The sequence below is a fragment of the Catharus ustulatus genome, chromosome Z (genome assembly GCF_009819885.2).
Source record: "Catharus ustulatus isolate bCatUst1 chromosome Z, bCatUst1.pri.v2, whole genome shotgun sequence".
Taxonomy (NCBI): Eukaryota; Metazoa; Chordata; class Aves; order Passeriformes; family Turdidae; genus Catharus; species Catharus ustulatus.
In genome coordinates this window covers 1,738,763-1,753,690 of record NC_046262.2, presented here as the reverse complement: position 1 = coordinate 1,753,690, position 14,928 = coordinate 1,738,763, and the positions used below count along the sequence as shown (strand labels likewise).

Genomic DNA, 14,928 nt, shown 5'->3' with positions numbered 1-14,928 from the left:
CAGGATGGTTTAGATTGGAATAAACCTTAAAGCTCATCCCATTCCACCCCTTGCCATGGGCAGGGACAGCTTCCACCATCCCAGGTTGCTCCAACCTGGCCTTGGACACTGCCAGGGATCCAGGGACAGCCACAGCTGCTCTGAGAAACCTGTGCCAGGGCCTTGCCACACTCACATTATGAAATTTCTTCCTAATATCCACTCTAAATCTACTTTAATTAACTTACACGGGAAGTTCAGTTCAGTTTTGGTCCAGACAGTGACGCTGATACCCAAAACTTGATCTCCAGCCAACATCTCAAGCCTAGAAATATTTACACCTTATGAAAATATTATATATGAAGAGAATGAGTTAGCCTATGACCCAACAACAGCCTCTCAAATTATTTTAACATGTGTTTTGCTCTTAATATACTGCTGTCATTCATGGGGATTAATGGTTGTTATTAATCACCTCATTTGAAGGCACGGAAGAAAATCATCTCCCCGTGCACAAGCCAGAGGGAACATTATTTATCTGCTATCACCAACACATAATAAAAACAATTCCTGAGTAGATCTCACCTCTCATACACAGACGACCATGTCACGCCGTGAGTGATTTGCAAGGCTTTGGAGGCATGACAAAACCAGCCAGCAATGACAGCCAAGGGTATCATCTCACAGCCCCTCCTCAGATGAGGAATACTCATACAGATAAGCACATCCATCAGCCTGAGGCCTTGGTGAAGACTTCTGGGGTCACCAGGGCGGTCACACCCCTTCTGGCTTTCCAAGAGGCTGCTGGTGGGACTCAGCAGGGACTCCAGAGCAGCTGCAAAGCTCACGTGGGCTGTCCAACCTGGTGGAGGTGTCCCACAGCTGTGTTTCCAGATGTCACACAGAATCACAGAAGGGTTTGGGTTGGAATGGTCTTTAAAGGGTCTTTTGTTCCAGTGCCAACCACCATGGGAATGAGGTCCTGAATGAACCTGTCCCAGGTTGCTCCAGGTCGCATCCAGCTGTCCTTGGACACTTCCAGGGATGGGGCAGCCACAGCTTCTCTGGGAAACCTCTGCCAGGGTCTCACCACCCTCACAGCCACAAATTCCTTCCCAATACCTATTCTAAATCTCTCTTCTTTTATTTTAAGACTAAAACCATTCCCTCCTGGCGACACCATTCCCTCCTGGTGACACTCAGTGGCTCCAATCCAGATAATGGCTTAAAACCATCACCATGCTGATGTGACCTCGCTGGGTGACTGAGGGACCAAAATCAGTCAAGGCCAGGAGAACCTGTCCCAAGCCTCCACCAGCAAGGTACCAACTTTTTCTAACAGCAAGGAATCTCAACACAGGACCAGCATCTTGTCCCCACTTTGCTGTGGAGGCTCCAGGGGGGTTGTTTTCCCTCTTTTTATTTTTTAACACTGCAGTTTACTCATACTGAAAGCACTTAGCACCAAAGAGAGATCTGAGAAAGTGACAGACAACAAACTTCCACTCTCCTGGATGTCTATAATGCCAGGTCTAAACCAAAATATCCCTGCACTCTCCTGAGCAGGGCTATGGTGGGTCTGAAATGCCAACTCTGCTCCAGCACACGCTTCACACTGAACTGCACACTTAAGAAAAACTTACATGTTTATACACCTTGTTTGCACAGCACGGTGCTTGTAGGCTAGACCCTCGAGTTCCTTCTTCCGATTCACTCCTTGAGTGAGTCAAACTATTTATTTGAACTCAAATCCACATGAGGTGCAGAACAGCTCAGGCTTCGGCTCAGTGCCAAGTGCACTCCCATTGTCCACCATATAAAAGCAGGTATCCTGGCACGGACACAGGAGGTATGAAATACAGAAGATGACAAAACACTGCTTTTGTAAGACACCTGCAGAAAAAAGAACTAATGCAATAGGGAAAAAAAATACGAAAAAAGAAAATAAAGAGAAAGATCTATATTTTGCTTTTCTCTACCGCTGTCCTTTCTCTGGATCTCTTTACCTCTTGTTTTTTTTTTTTTGAGGTTAGGGACAGAAGAATCAGCCTCTTTGCATTCAGTCTTTTCTCCATTCCTCACACACTGCTGTATTTAATCCATGCCCTGAAGCTCAGCCAACATCCCTTATTAAATGAAGTTGGCTCTTCATCTGCTGAACTACAAAAAAAAAATTAAAAAGCAATCTTATGAGAAATACAGGGCTTCTGGGAATCCTAAAATGATTTGTGTTGGAATGGACCTTAAAGCTCATCCAGTGCCATCCCCTGCCACGGCAGGGACACCTTCCACTGTCCCAGGCTGCTCCAAGCCCTGTCCAGCCTGGCCTTGGACACTCCAGGGATGCAGGGGCAGCCACAGCTGCTCTGGGCACCCTGTGCCAGGGCCTGCCCACCCTCACAGCCAGCAATTCCTTCCCAATATCTAATGTGAACCTCCCTCTGTCAGTTTAATATTCCTAAGTAGGCTGTTCCTTTTCTCTTGACTCCTAAACTAAAAGCCTGTTGGTATAAAGTCAGATCTGGGCTTTTCATCAACTCAAATCCTCCAGCTGAAAGCCAAGCCCATGAAGGAAATCCTCTTGAGCACACCAGTGTGTTAGTACTGGACCAATGCACTAAGGTGGCACATCCAAGGCTTGATGCACATGCACTCTTCCAGGCAAGCTGCTTTAAAGGTTCCTTGACTCTTTTCTGCAGGAAGCCCTGGCCTTGTTGATTGGCACTGCAGATAATTTTGGTAACTATTTTGCTCATGCTCAGTTCTCTGTCATTCCAGGTGAGTGGAGCATCCCCTGCATCCTACTGCACCAGGGGATTTCTCCCACTAATCCCCCATCCAGAAACACCCCATGCATGAGCAGTGGCTCACCTAAAGGAGTAAAGGCAAGGAAGAGCTCCAGGCTTTGGAAAAGGGGTCCTGGATACACGTTTTGACATTTAAGGAATAACACAAATGCATTTTCTCTCAAGCAGTATCTGATGAGCTCTGCTCAAGATCACATCCAAGGAGCAACAGCCCCTGGAGTACACTAGAGTACAAATGGTCTCTAACAGAGTATTTGGCTGTTATATCAGTATTAATCCCTCAGCAGCTAAATTGTGGGAGACTCATGAAATCTCTCTCTTTTTTCCCCGTTGTACCAGTGAAAGATCTTCAGCAATTTCTATCCAAACAACTGTCCTTTGTGAATAACAGGACCATTCATGGAGTATAATTTTATGACCTCATTCAAGCAATTTTAGCCAAATTGTGCTTCCTCTCTTGAAGAGCTGCCTTTGGTGAGGAGAGATTGTTCACAACCACAGAAGCAACAAAAATACACATTCTTCACTTCCACAACCTGTTCCTTTTTTTTTTCCAGTCGTTTATTTCCAAAATACCTGCTGTCTGTCAGAATGATGCTTCTCCTCTGACAGAGCCTATAACCATCACTCAAAGATCACGGCATCTCACAAGAGTTCAGTGGAAAACGAGAGGAAAAACTCCCTGGGTACATAACTGAAGTTTTCATTTGAGGATAGGGAGTGGATTAACTGAAACAAAATTAAATCAGCTCTAAGGTCTGCTGGTACAAGCTGGTCCAAATTCCAACACAGAGACAAAGCCACATCCACACCCACCTCTCTGAAAGCTGCAGGATTCTCACTGCAGCAAATAACATCACAGAATGGTTTGGGTTGGAGGGGACCTCAAAGCTCATCCAGTGCCCCCCCCTGCCATGGGCAGGGACACCTTCCACTGTCCCAGGTTGCTCCAAGCCCTGTCCAACCTGGCCTGGGACACTGACAGGGATCCAGGAACAGCCACAGCTTCTCTGGGAAACCTGTACCAATGTATAAGTACACATTAGGATGTAGGGAAGAGTGCTTTAATCACTAGGCTGACAAGCAACAAAATATACTTCAAAATAAGGTGGGACAGGTCTAAGGTGGTTTGACAGGAAAATGAAGAAACAGCCATCCTGTATCAATGCCCCATTTTTCCCCCAGTGTTCTCCCACATCCACATCCCTCTGCCTGTCTCCTCTCACATGCTGAACTCCTCAGGATGCTGATAGCATCCTGCATTCTCTCAGCCTGGAATCCCACCTACTGTCAGGACCTACCTACAGGGAGGAGTTTGGCCCCCCATCTTCTATCTCCTTTCCAGCCCCAAATTTAACACCAGGTTTTGCCTTACACCAAGTGCTGTATCCACATCATCATTCCACATCATCCCATTCCACTCACCACAAACACTGTCACAATCAAAGCACAAAAAACAAGAGACAGAGATGGACAGAGAGATCTCCTCTGGCACATATCTGTGACAGGAACCATTCATGTGCCCATAGACCTCCAGAAAAGAACCCACCAGCTAAAGCAGGGACACCAAAATGAGGGATTTTTAAGAACAAAAAGGAGACAAAAACAAGACGATACAAGCAACCACTTTCCAAGCTACTGAAGACAGAATAAAACACAGGAACAGCTTCTTGTCTGGCCTCTGCCTGCAGTAGGCCAGCAGCAGCCTTGAACAAAACCCTGGTTGCATTCCAGGTCTGATGCATTTAGAGAAGATGCGTGCTGTCCCTAAAAGACCCTGCCACCCCAGGCACAGCACACACTGTCACAGACACCCTTTGGCTCTCACAGTTACTAAATTTACTAAAAAGACTAAGCAAAACTGCATTTCCCAGCAATAAAATCCCTTCTCTGATGGCATCACTGGAGACCTCACTCGTGCATTAATTCAGAGGCTGCCCATTACCTATTAATTAGAGGACACTATTATGCAAATAATGACAATTAATTAAACCTTCACTTATTAATCTAAGGCAGTCTCTTCCTTGCTGTTCTCAAATACACCCCAGGCAAGCAGCTACAATTTTTTAACTGTAAAAGTGACAGTCTATGGGTTGACACTTCTTTAAAGAATGTCTTTAATATCAAAATAAAGTGAAACTGCCTCATCTCTGGAGTGCAACTGCAATAATGAGATGTTAAACCAAATCTCTCCCAGCCTGCTGGGCTGAGGGAGATGGGATGTTTCCTTCCCAAAAACCTCATCCTTCTCCTAGGAGGCTGCTTTTCCCCACTGAGTGTATCTGGGCACACACAGTCCTAGCTTGATATTTCTCTGGCTTTCACCCAAATCAGCTTTATGGGAAACACAGAGCTCCTGGGAATCACAGAATCATACATTGGAAGGGATCTTTAAAGCTCATTTAGTCTAACATCCCTGCCATGGGCAGGGACATCTTCAGCTACGTCAGGCTCAAAGTCTTGCCTGAGCTGGTCTGGAACATTTTCAGGGATGGGGCATCCACCACTTCTCCAGGTAGCATCAGGAGGCACCACTGCATCCCTCTTCTTCCTCCTCCAACAGCCACACCTTTGCACTGCCTAACAGCAACCTGTGTAGCAGGGAGCAGAAGGTACCTCCTGAACCACAGCCTCCTTCCTAAATCCACACCTCCTCTGACTGCCACGTGTCTTGTCATGCTCTACACCACACCACGGTCCCGCAACACCACCCTGGGACAACTTCCACGAGCCACACTTACTGTCACCATGGCAAATAACCCTCTGGCTTGTGTTTTACCCCTTGCATTTCTTTTTCCTACCAGACAGGACCCTCGTTTTCCCCAGGCTGTGTGTGCAGAGCCAGGGCTGGTAGGGCTCTTCCTCACCGATGTCATCTTCTGCCAGCGCCAGGGACAGGGGGGCCTTGCTCTGCAGCTCCTGGCGTGACTCAGAACAGCCTGGGAATTACACTTGGAATAAGTGATTAAAAACCCTGACTTACTCCTCTACTACCACGCAGAGGAAATGCTCTCAGCAGCCCTGATCAGAGCTGTGCACTTCGGAATGCGAGCAAAATTAGGAGAACCGAGCGCTGGTACTCCTCCAGACTGCTCCCTGGGTGTGTGGAGGTGGGAATAAGGGCTGGAAAACCCTCAGGAGGGAATCACCAGCATGCATTTCATCACCTTGTGAACTCCAGCACAGAGTCATCTCCTTCAAAAAAAAAACCTTTTCCAAGCCTCCTCCTCCTGCCCAGTGACTGCGGGCAGCAGCTCTTTGGAAAAACCAAAGAGGCACTGCAGTCATTTTGAAATTGAGGTGTCCAGACCCTCAATCATATGTTGTATCTATCTCAAACATTAAAATAAGCAGCTTGGATTCTCTTGGTAGGGAGGGAATCCTGGTGGGAAGAAGGAAACAGGATTTCAGAGGAGGAAACGCAGAGCAAAGGAAGGGTTTGAAGGGGAAGGGAGGAGGCCCCTTGACTAGAAGTGAAAAACTACAGCAAAATAAACTTGCTCAGATGGTCTCCTGGGGATTTGTGGCCTGAAATTCCAGCCACCTCCACCCACAGACAAGCTAAGAGCTGCAGCAGCAGAGACCTGAAAGATCCACCCTTGGCAGTCTGTGATCATGGGCATCAGCTGGCTTTACAAATCTCAATCACAAGGAGTACCTTGGCCAATTCCCCTCTATTTTTCTGTGAAAACCTCCATGCTGTTGCAGCCCCGTATTTCCAGGTGCTTCATAAACTCCCAGAGCTTGGGAGAAAAGTATTGTCTCTGCCTTCCCCAGTTGGGAAAAAGAGCTCAAGAATTCAATTAGCATCTAAGAATGCTCAAGCCTATGTGCTTGAGTCTCCCACATGGAATTAAGTTATGGGTCTCACAGCTGAGGACCAGGTAAACAAGAGACTCCAGCCCTTTATTTAGGTACCCACCAAAATCAATTTCACGTAACTCAGCTGGAGTGGCTTGCATGGAGCAAGGTCATGCATGGAGCCTGAGCAGAAATTAATTGTGAAGAACCCAAAGAAGAACTCTAAGGGAGAATAAAAGCACTCTCCTTCCCAGAACTGAATTACCCTGTATTAACCCAAGCCTGTTCTGTCCTGAAGCACCAATGTACCCATGGAGCAGCTGGACCTCAAGCCTTGTCCTTTGCTCAGCAGCAGAAATGAGCTGCAGTAAAACATTCAGCTCCAGCCCCCTGGCAGGACAGACTGAGCTGTGTGCTCCTGCCTTGGCTGCCAATTCCACACCCCAGTTCTTTCTGCAGCCATTCCCACCTCCCACCAGCTACACCGTACACAGTGATGATACCACATCCCAGTGGGATCACAGAATCCCAGAAGAATTCCGGTTGGGGAAGAGTTCACAGGCCATTGTGTCCAACCTGTGGCTGACATCCACCTTCTCACCAGCCCAGAGCACTCAGTGCCACATCCAGGCATTCCTTGGATACCTCCAGGGATGGGGACTCCAAAGCTCCCTGGGCAGCCCCTTCCAATGTCTGACCACCCTTTCCATGGGGATGGACCCTCCTCAGCTATAGTTAGGTTAACTGGATTACCAGCAGTCTAAGGCTCCCCATCTCCCATCCACAGCCCAAAAACTCCTTCATTTGCCTCTTCCCTTCCAGGTGATTGTCCCACCCATGCCAATCCACTGCTGCCTTCTATAAGTTTTCAAGGATCAAAGTAAGAAACGTTGGGGCTCCTTGTATTTTAAAAGAAAGGGGGAGAACCCAAGCCATTTGTTATTTTGAATTTGGCATTTTGTGCAAGTTTTGCAAGGTAACTCTCTAAAACTCTGGATAGTTAGTGTAGTTCAGGATCATTTCACTGCAGACCTTAACATCCTCCACCTCCTTTAGGACAGAGACATCAGAAGAACCACAGCTACTGGCTTTGGGCATTGCCTGAATGTTGTATCCTTACAATTCCCTGGCCATATTACAGAGAGGTCCACAGACCTCGCCAGGAGGGTATATTACCATGCTAGGCTAGCTACTGCTGCTTCACTTGCAACATCAAAAACAATCCCTGCCCTGGAAAAGGAGAGAGAAGCTCCACAAGCAAGGCAGTGGAAACACAAAACGTGGAGTGACCTGTTGTGGTCACAGAGGCAGGTAGTGTCCCTCCAGGGAACCCTCACCTCCTGGGATGAATTACAGCCCTCAACATCAGCTTTCTGCCATTTGTCCTTGCCTTACTTTCTCTCACAAGCTGACCTGTCTGTAGTTACCTGTTCTGCAGAAAGTGTGGAGATCAGCAGCATTCCCAGCAGAAATTAAGAGCTGACTGATCCAGGATCCAGGAGGAATCACAGACAGTTTAGAGGTGGAAGAGGCACTTAAAGGTCATCTAACCCAGTCCCCTGCTATGAACAGGGACATCTTCAACTGAACCTTGCTGCTCAGAGCCCTTTTCAGCCTGCTCAGCAAGCTCCAGCACACGGCAGAGGGACACATCATGGTCCCACACCACAGGGGCAGTGGTCCACCATGAATACAAAAGTGTGTGCCTTTGTGACTGTGAGAGCACAGACTGTGCAGCCATCTCCTCCCAGACTCACACCAGGATGTAAATCCACACCAACTCCAACGCCTTCATCCCTCAGCCCTGTCCTGCCTACCACAAAATGGGAAACAGCCTTGAAATAATGACTGTAATTACAGTTTGGTAGGTCTTAAAAGTAGCAGAGAAAGACAGCCCTCCTCTTCATGACATTCCCAGTATAATAGGTCACAACAAATGGTCCAAAGGAAATCTGTGGAGCTGGATGTAAATATTTTGATGTGCCCATGACAGAGCTTCTCAATACTTACTGTCCACTGCCAAAAAAATTGGGCTGCTCCCCATGCCTGCATCTCAATCCAGGCGTGCACCCTCATCTGCTGTACACCAGGGGCCCCACAAAATCCACCTGCTCCTAGGAGTATTTATGACTTCTCACTCAAGGAAGGATATGTTCCTTTTCTGTTTCATTTAAAATAAAATAAAAAATTAGAGAGTGGACAGGCAGCTAGGAATTTCTGAGGTTTGACAGCCCATAATCAGAGATGAACTTGCCTGAAATAGAAGGAAACAAGAAGGAAACAAGCCCCTGAACTGCTCCCTGTTCATTTTTAGCAAGCAAACCAGGTGAGCCCAGCAACTGCTATTTACCCTCTGAGTCACGGGAAACAGCACCCAGAACAGATGCTTTGCCAAAGCTTAAAAAAAAAAAAAATTATACAAACGATTTGAGGCGAGTCTCAGGGCTTGCAAATTCCCTGTGAAATCCAGGCTTGGGATAACGAAGAGCTCCAGGGCTGAGGTCAGGCTGCTGCTGAGCACCTGCACTTAGGAATGCATCATTGACCGAATTCTGCTCGGGGCATCAAAGCCCCACAGACGTCACAGGCTGCACAGTCTGGCCCAGTAACCCGTAATTTCCCTGTAATCAGAAGCAACAGGGTGAGAGTTTTAGTGGCCATGCATAATGCATGTCCACTGGCACGGCTGGGGGAGCTGGAGATGAGCACCACAGCTGGCAGCATCAGCCACAGTGCTGGAGAATTGGACACCCCAAAAACCACAGAACAGCTGCAAGTGCCCTGTAACACCCCAAAGGCTCACCTCTCTCTCTGCTCCCAGCTTTTTCTCCATATTCCCCATGCAGCAGTCACACACAGATGGTTTCACTGTGGCTGGTACCTACCTGCTCATGGGCACCTGCTGCCTGAATAAGGGCTGGGCATATTGCTCAAACACATCACCCTCTCTCTCACAGCATGGAAAAAGCCAGTTGAATAGCTTATCAGCTGCAAGCACCACTCACTTCTCCAGGTGTGACACGCCCCACACTCAAAAGTCTGTAGTAGTTTCACAGCACTCTGTGGAGTTGCTCCCTTGCAGTCTGTTGCTGCCACTTTCCTTCCCATTCCCCCTTCCAATCCACCATCAACCTCACCATCATCAGCCCAGACTCCTTCCTGCCATCCAGCCTCCAGAACACACCCCTAGAAATCAGGATCTAGCCCTCACCCCAGCTGTGGCCTCCCCATCCTTATTCCCAAATAAAGGGAAACTGCTTTTATTCTACTTTTCCCTGTATTTTCCCTCATGTATTCTTCCCTAGCCCTCTGATCCCTCATTTCCTGTACCCTTGGTCCTTCCCTAAAAATCCCAGTGCATTTTAGATATACCTGGAAACCCCTGAGAGCATCTTACAGCAAGTTTTACATAGTCCCAAGACACTCTTCTCCCGAAAACTATAATAAACTCAGTTTGGCCCTTCGGCTCACGTGGCTTTCCAGAAAGAGACTTCCTCACCTGGACACCCAAAGGTGGGCTTCATTCCAGGGCCAAGGTTTTACCAGGAGTCACAACTCCACTAGCACAGAAGCCAAACTGAGAGCACATACCAGGTACTCCTTCCTGTGTTTTATATAAAAAAAGGCACAGGACAGAGCCCAGAAATCATCCAGGTCCCCCTGTCTGGGACTCCAGCTCCAATGCCACACTTGGACACACCATGGTGAGGCAGAAGCTCCTTCAAAAAGTTCCTGTAAACCAAGGATGCTCGTTGTGGCAGCTGCAAGCAGCAGGAAACCTTCTGCTGGAAAAGGGCAGCCAATAAAACTCCCCAGAAATGGTGGTTGTGTCTTGCTGCTGCCAAAAGATCTAGGTGTGTCTGGCAGGAGGGCTCTCCCTGATCACAGAATTATCAGCCCTTCATTTACCACCAGGGTGTAACCTTGAAATACACCTCTTTCCAGTGATCAGTGCTGAGCACACCCCGTGCCATCTCTGCTGGAAGAGGACCAAGTGAAATCACAACAGACCTACCGAAGAACCATGTGAACAGAGCACCTGGAGAGCACTGGGCGCTTCCCAGCCCGACCTCAAGCCAAGAGAAGTGGTGGAAGCAAGGAAAGAATCAAGATTTGAAGTTGCTGAAGCAGAGCAGAGAGTCAGCATCAAGTGGTGTTTGCTACTTCAAACCTGCCAGCAAAGAAAGGGAAAGCCCAGGTGATGAACACCTTGGGCTGTGAGACAGCACATCTGGGGAAGATCAGCAGACAGCCAGAGGGAGAGAGAAGGACAGATGGTACAAACTGGGACCTACTGGAAAATGCCTGCAAGAACTGGCTTCCTACAGAGAACAGGGTCTCTAACAACAGTCCTCTCTGTAAAGATAGCCCTAAGTGCTGCTCAGGAGATCATCTGTTTTCAAAATTTTCACTCAAAGTCAAGGTTTGCTTTTGGGAAGGAAGACTGATGTACCTCTGCTCTTGCTCAGGCTACATGTCTCTGCCCAGAGAACGGCACACAAGAGCCTTCTCAAAACACCAACAGCACCTTGCTCTTTGCTTTTCTCTGTTCTGAACTTGTCCTTCCTGCAGGTATCACACATTCCTTCAACCCCTCTCCCCGCTACCCAAGCTGCAGCAAGGGGTGAGCCCCAAGTATCAGTTGGGGTGCAAGACCCTGGAATGATCTTGGTCAGACCCTGTGGCATTGCCTGTGTGGTTTGTATAAATAAATTGATGGGGACCCAAGAAGTTGAATAGGATTTCAGAGGGGAAAAACCCCACAACAGATCTACAGCTTGAGTAATCTTTACCAAGCTCTGCCACTGTCACCAGCCAAGGACCTTCTCCCAGGATATGGGTCCACCAAAAGCTCTCCCTGTGCATGTTCCTCCCCACTCTCAAGAGCAGAGAGGTTTACAGACACAAACACCTCTGGCTCCCCAGAAAATAAATGAGTTTTGGCAAGTGCACCACACCTCCAAAAGACCCATATCCTTCACCCCACTCCATGTCCTGGCATGCCAGCACCCAAGACGAAATACAACCTCAAGTCCTAAAAACACACAATTACCTAAACCCTCCATCCCCCCCACACACACTCAGCAGATCACAGGCATCACTCTCCAGAGCATGTCTGGTACTGGGTTATAGGGCGTAAACTTTATGGCCTCAAAACCAACATTTTAAACCCAAAAAGGAGGTGGAGGGGTGTGACAACATGCCATGCCCCAAGCTGTGCGCTCCTACACTCAGGGAAATCTCACCTGAATTCTTACACAAACCCAGCCAAGCCCCGCAGGTGCACCAAGGAAATTAAAACAAAAACTGAAAAAGTGAAAATAAAACCTGAGAAAACGAAAATTAAACCTGAGAAAATTAAAATGCAAACTACCTCCTGCAATATGACGGCTGCCTGGATCAGTTGCTGTACGTCCTCGGGAGTTTTTGGGGAGGACACCTCCACACCAGCAAACCAACAGTACCAAAATGACTGCACCCCATCTTCCGCCTGCAAAAGCTCCAGCTGGTGGGATTTTTTTTTTTTCCTACAGCAGTTTGACTCAGAGGTCTGGCCAGACTCACAGCTCTCAAATTCGTTTAATAAATCATCTCCTAACCCCGCCCAGAAGCAAAAGGCAAATCTCTGTCTCCCAGGCACCTCCTGATTGGACTAACGTGCCTCTTGCTAATGACCCTGTGAGGAATAGCACGGCTCGAGTGACGTGTTTATGAAGATAAATATTTTAACTTCACAATTTAGCGCTGTAAACTCGTTCCAGCCAGAGAGCCTCTTTAAGTTGGTTCCAGGAGAAAAATGCTGCGATAATTAAATTTTTATTTTTTTTTAATTCTCTCTTTTTTTTTTTTTTTTAAAGCTATGAAATATTAATTGCAGTGAAATACGTGGCGTGTCTTTCAGGTGCAATTAGTAGCTGCTGGTGGATGAGAAAAAAAACCTGGCTGTTGAAGGCCAGGGAAGGGATGGGAGTGATTTCTCCCCTCGGCAGAGGGAATGCAGTGCTCTGCCCTATCTAATCTCACTATAGCAACGGGAAGACCTTGGCAACCCTGATCTTTACAGTTATTAAGATGGGAGAGCGGGAAGAGTCGGGAGCACAGTGCCGAGGGATGCTCGGCTGAGAGCCCGAATGCCGAGGAAATAAAGCATCCTGTCTCCCTCAGGGGGATGCAGGTCTGCCAAGCTCCCAGGGTGGGGCAGCAGCCCAAGGCTGGCTCCCCAAAACTTTTTTTGAGGTGGTTTTTCATGCCAAAGAGGAGACATTCATCTCCTCATCACACCCTGGAGAAGGATCTACAACTCCTGCTGCTTGGACCTGCTGGAGGAAGCCACGGAAATGTTCCAAGGGCTGGAGCCCCTCTGCTCTGGCAGAGCTGGGGGTGTTCTGCACAAGAGAGCCCCTTTTGCTCTCTCAGAGCATCTGCCAGCAGCTAGAAGAGGTTTCAAATAAAGATGACAACAAACTTTCTGCAATGATGAGTTTAAATTTAAAGGAGGTAGGTTTCAACTAGGTAGAAGGATGGAATTTTTACACTGAGGGTGGGGAGGTCCTGGCACAGGCTGCCCAGGTAACTTGTGGCTGCCCCATCCCTGGAAGTGTCCAAGGTCAGGCTGGGTGGGGCTCTGAGCAATCTGGTCTTTTTCAAGACATCTCTCCTCACTGCAGGGTGTTGGAGAAGATAATCTTCCAACCCTAACTATTCAATTATTCCCAACTATTCAATTATTCCCTAATTCCCCCAAGGATCTGAGAAAGATGCTGCTCAAAGGACCAGGGGTCAAGTCTGCAAGCAGCTGCTGCCCCTCAGCCCCAGATTCAGCCACAAGGACATGCCCAGAAAGGATGGGGACAAGGAGGCTCCCCCACAGCTGCCACCCAGCCTGGGGCTGCCACCAACCTGCCCCACTGCCATCTCCAGAGATTGCTCACTCTCAGTTCCAGCCAGGATGATTCACACTCAAATGCAAAGGCACAAAGTGCTCAGATCAGTTTATTGCAAAATAGTACATCCTAGTGACTGCCTGGCCCAGAGCCACTCCAGTCCCAGGCTCCCAGACAGCAGGAACAGCCCCAGGGCTAACCTGAAGGCCACCAGCTCCTGCCCAAGCTTGGACCCACCTGGATGGGGCAGAGAGCAGCGGGACTTCTCCCGTATCCAAAAGGGATACTTCACTAGGACCTCATTATTCCTGTATCCCCCTAAAAGGGGATTTCAGGATGCCAGAATCTGAAAAACCAGACCCTACAGCTGGCTGACCAGCCCTGAATATCTCCCACCCGTTCTGCTGCACCAGCTCACCACGACAGACACTCACCAGAACAGCCACTGACTCAGGGAGGGCTGCCTGGGGACCCTCCAAGGCTCAGCTGCTTCTACTTCCATTCAGACTGCCAGTAAAACCACACTAATAATCCATTACAAGCTTCCAAGGCAGCGTGAGTCAGTTTTTTTGGTGGCAGAAGCTGTGTTTGTCTCTATCACTGCTCTTCTTGGCACCTCAAAGTCCTGGGATCACGTTCTTCCCACAGCTTCCTCTGCTATCAATTTCCACACAAATTCCACACTGTTTCCTTCCCTCCCAGCAGCCTGATTAGCCCAAAGTTTCTTCACCAGGCTCTAAAGAGCTGCCCCACAGCCCAGCCCTAGCAGTGGTGCGTGAGCCCAGCTCACAGCAGCTGGGACAGCCCCTGGTGCTCCACGCTACCTTCTACTCCCCAGCCAGAGTACTGCAACTTTCCTCACCACCAAAGTCCCCAGCTGACAGCTCCAGCCAAATTCCTCATGATCCCACTGTTAACTCCTCCAGGGTTTTACCAGCATAAAACAAGCAACATAAAACAGGCAACTGGGCCAGCTCCAGGCAGAACTAGATGCTGCTGGTCATTTTTTCCACGGAGAAGAAAGAGAGGAAGCCCCCACTTAGCTCTGTTGGGTAAAAAACATCAAGGCAGGCAATGTTAAAACACCATTATGAATGGAGAAGCAGCAGGGAAAAAAATGTTTGATGAGACAAAGCAATTTGATCCCCATTCAAGAAGTTTGAGTTGTGATTCCCACCCCGCAGCCAGCTCTTCAGATGGTGAATATTGACCAAGTCCCATGGAGCTCTGCTGATAGTCACCTACACATTCAACCCCACAGGACTCTTCTGAGCGTACAGAAGAGGTTCTGCTCACTTTTATTTTTTATTTTTGACTGGAGTGGAAAGCACCTCAGTCAAAACACACAGCGCCCTTGGTGCACATTAAAACCAAAAGCTCTCAGAGACAAATGTCAAGATTTTAATAACTTGACCTTATCTGGCCAAAACCAGCAGGCTACCACGCTCCCTGTGTCA

The 14,928-nt window shown here is 48.2% G+C and overlaps 1 protein-coding gene across 4 annotated transcripts in view; it reads right to left on the bottom strand.

The window, feature by feature from the left end:
- ZBTB7C (zinc finger and BTB domain containing 7C) overlaps positions 1 to 14,928 on the bottom strand; it is a 149,152-nt gene that overhangs the window by 116,987 nt on the left and 17,237 nt on the right. Inside the window, exon 1 of one of the 4 annotated variants that reach the window (XM_033086336.1) lies at positions 11,962 to 12,103. The exons of 2 other annotated variants lie outside the window; for them this stretch is intronic. The gene's annotated coding sequence lies outside the window, so the exon portion shown is untranslated. Of the gene's footprint in view, positions 1 to 1,622; positions 1,694 to 11,961; positions 12,104 to 14,928 lie in introns of those variants that run through there. One more of the 4 variants, XM_033086338.1, reaches the window with a different exon arrangement.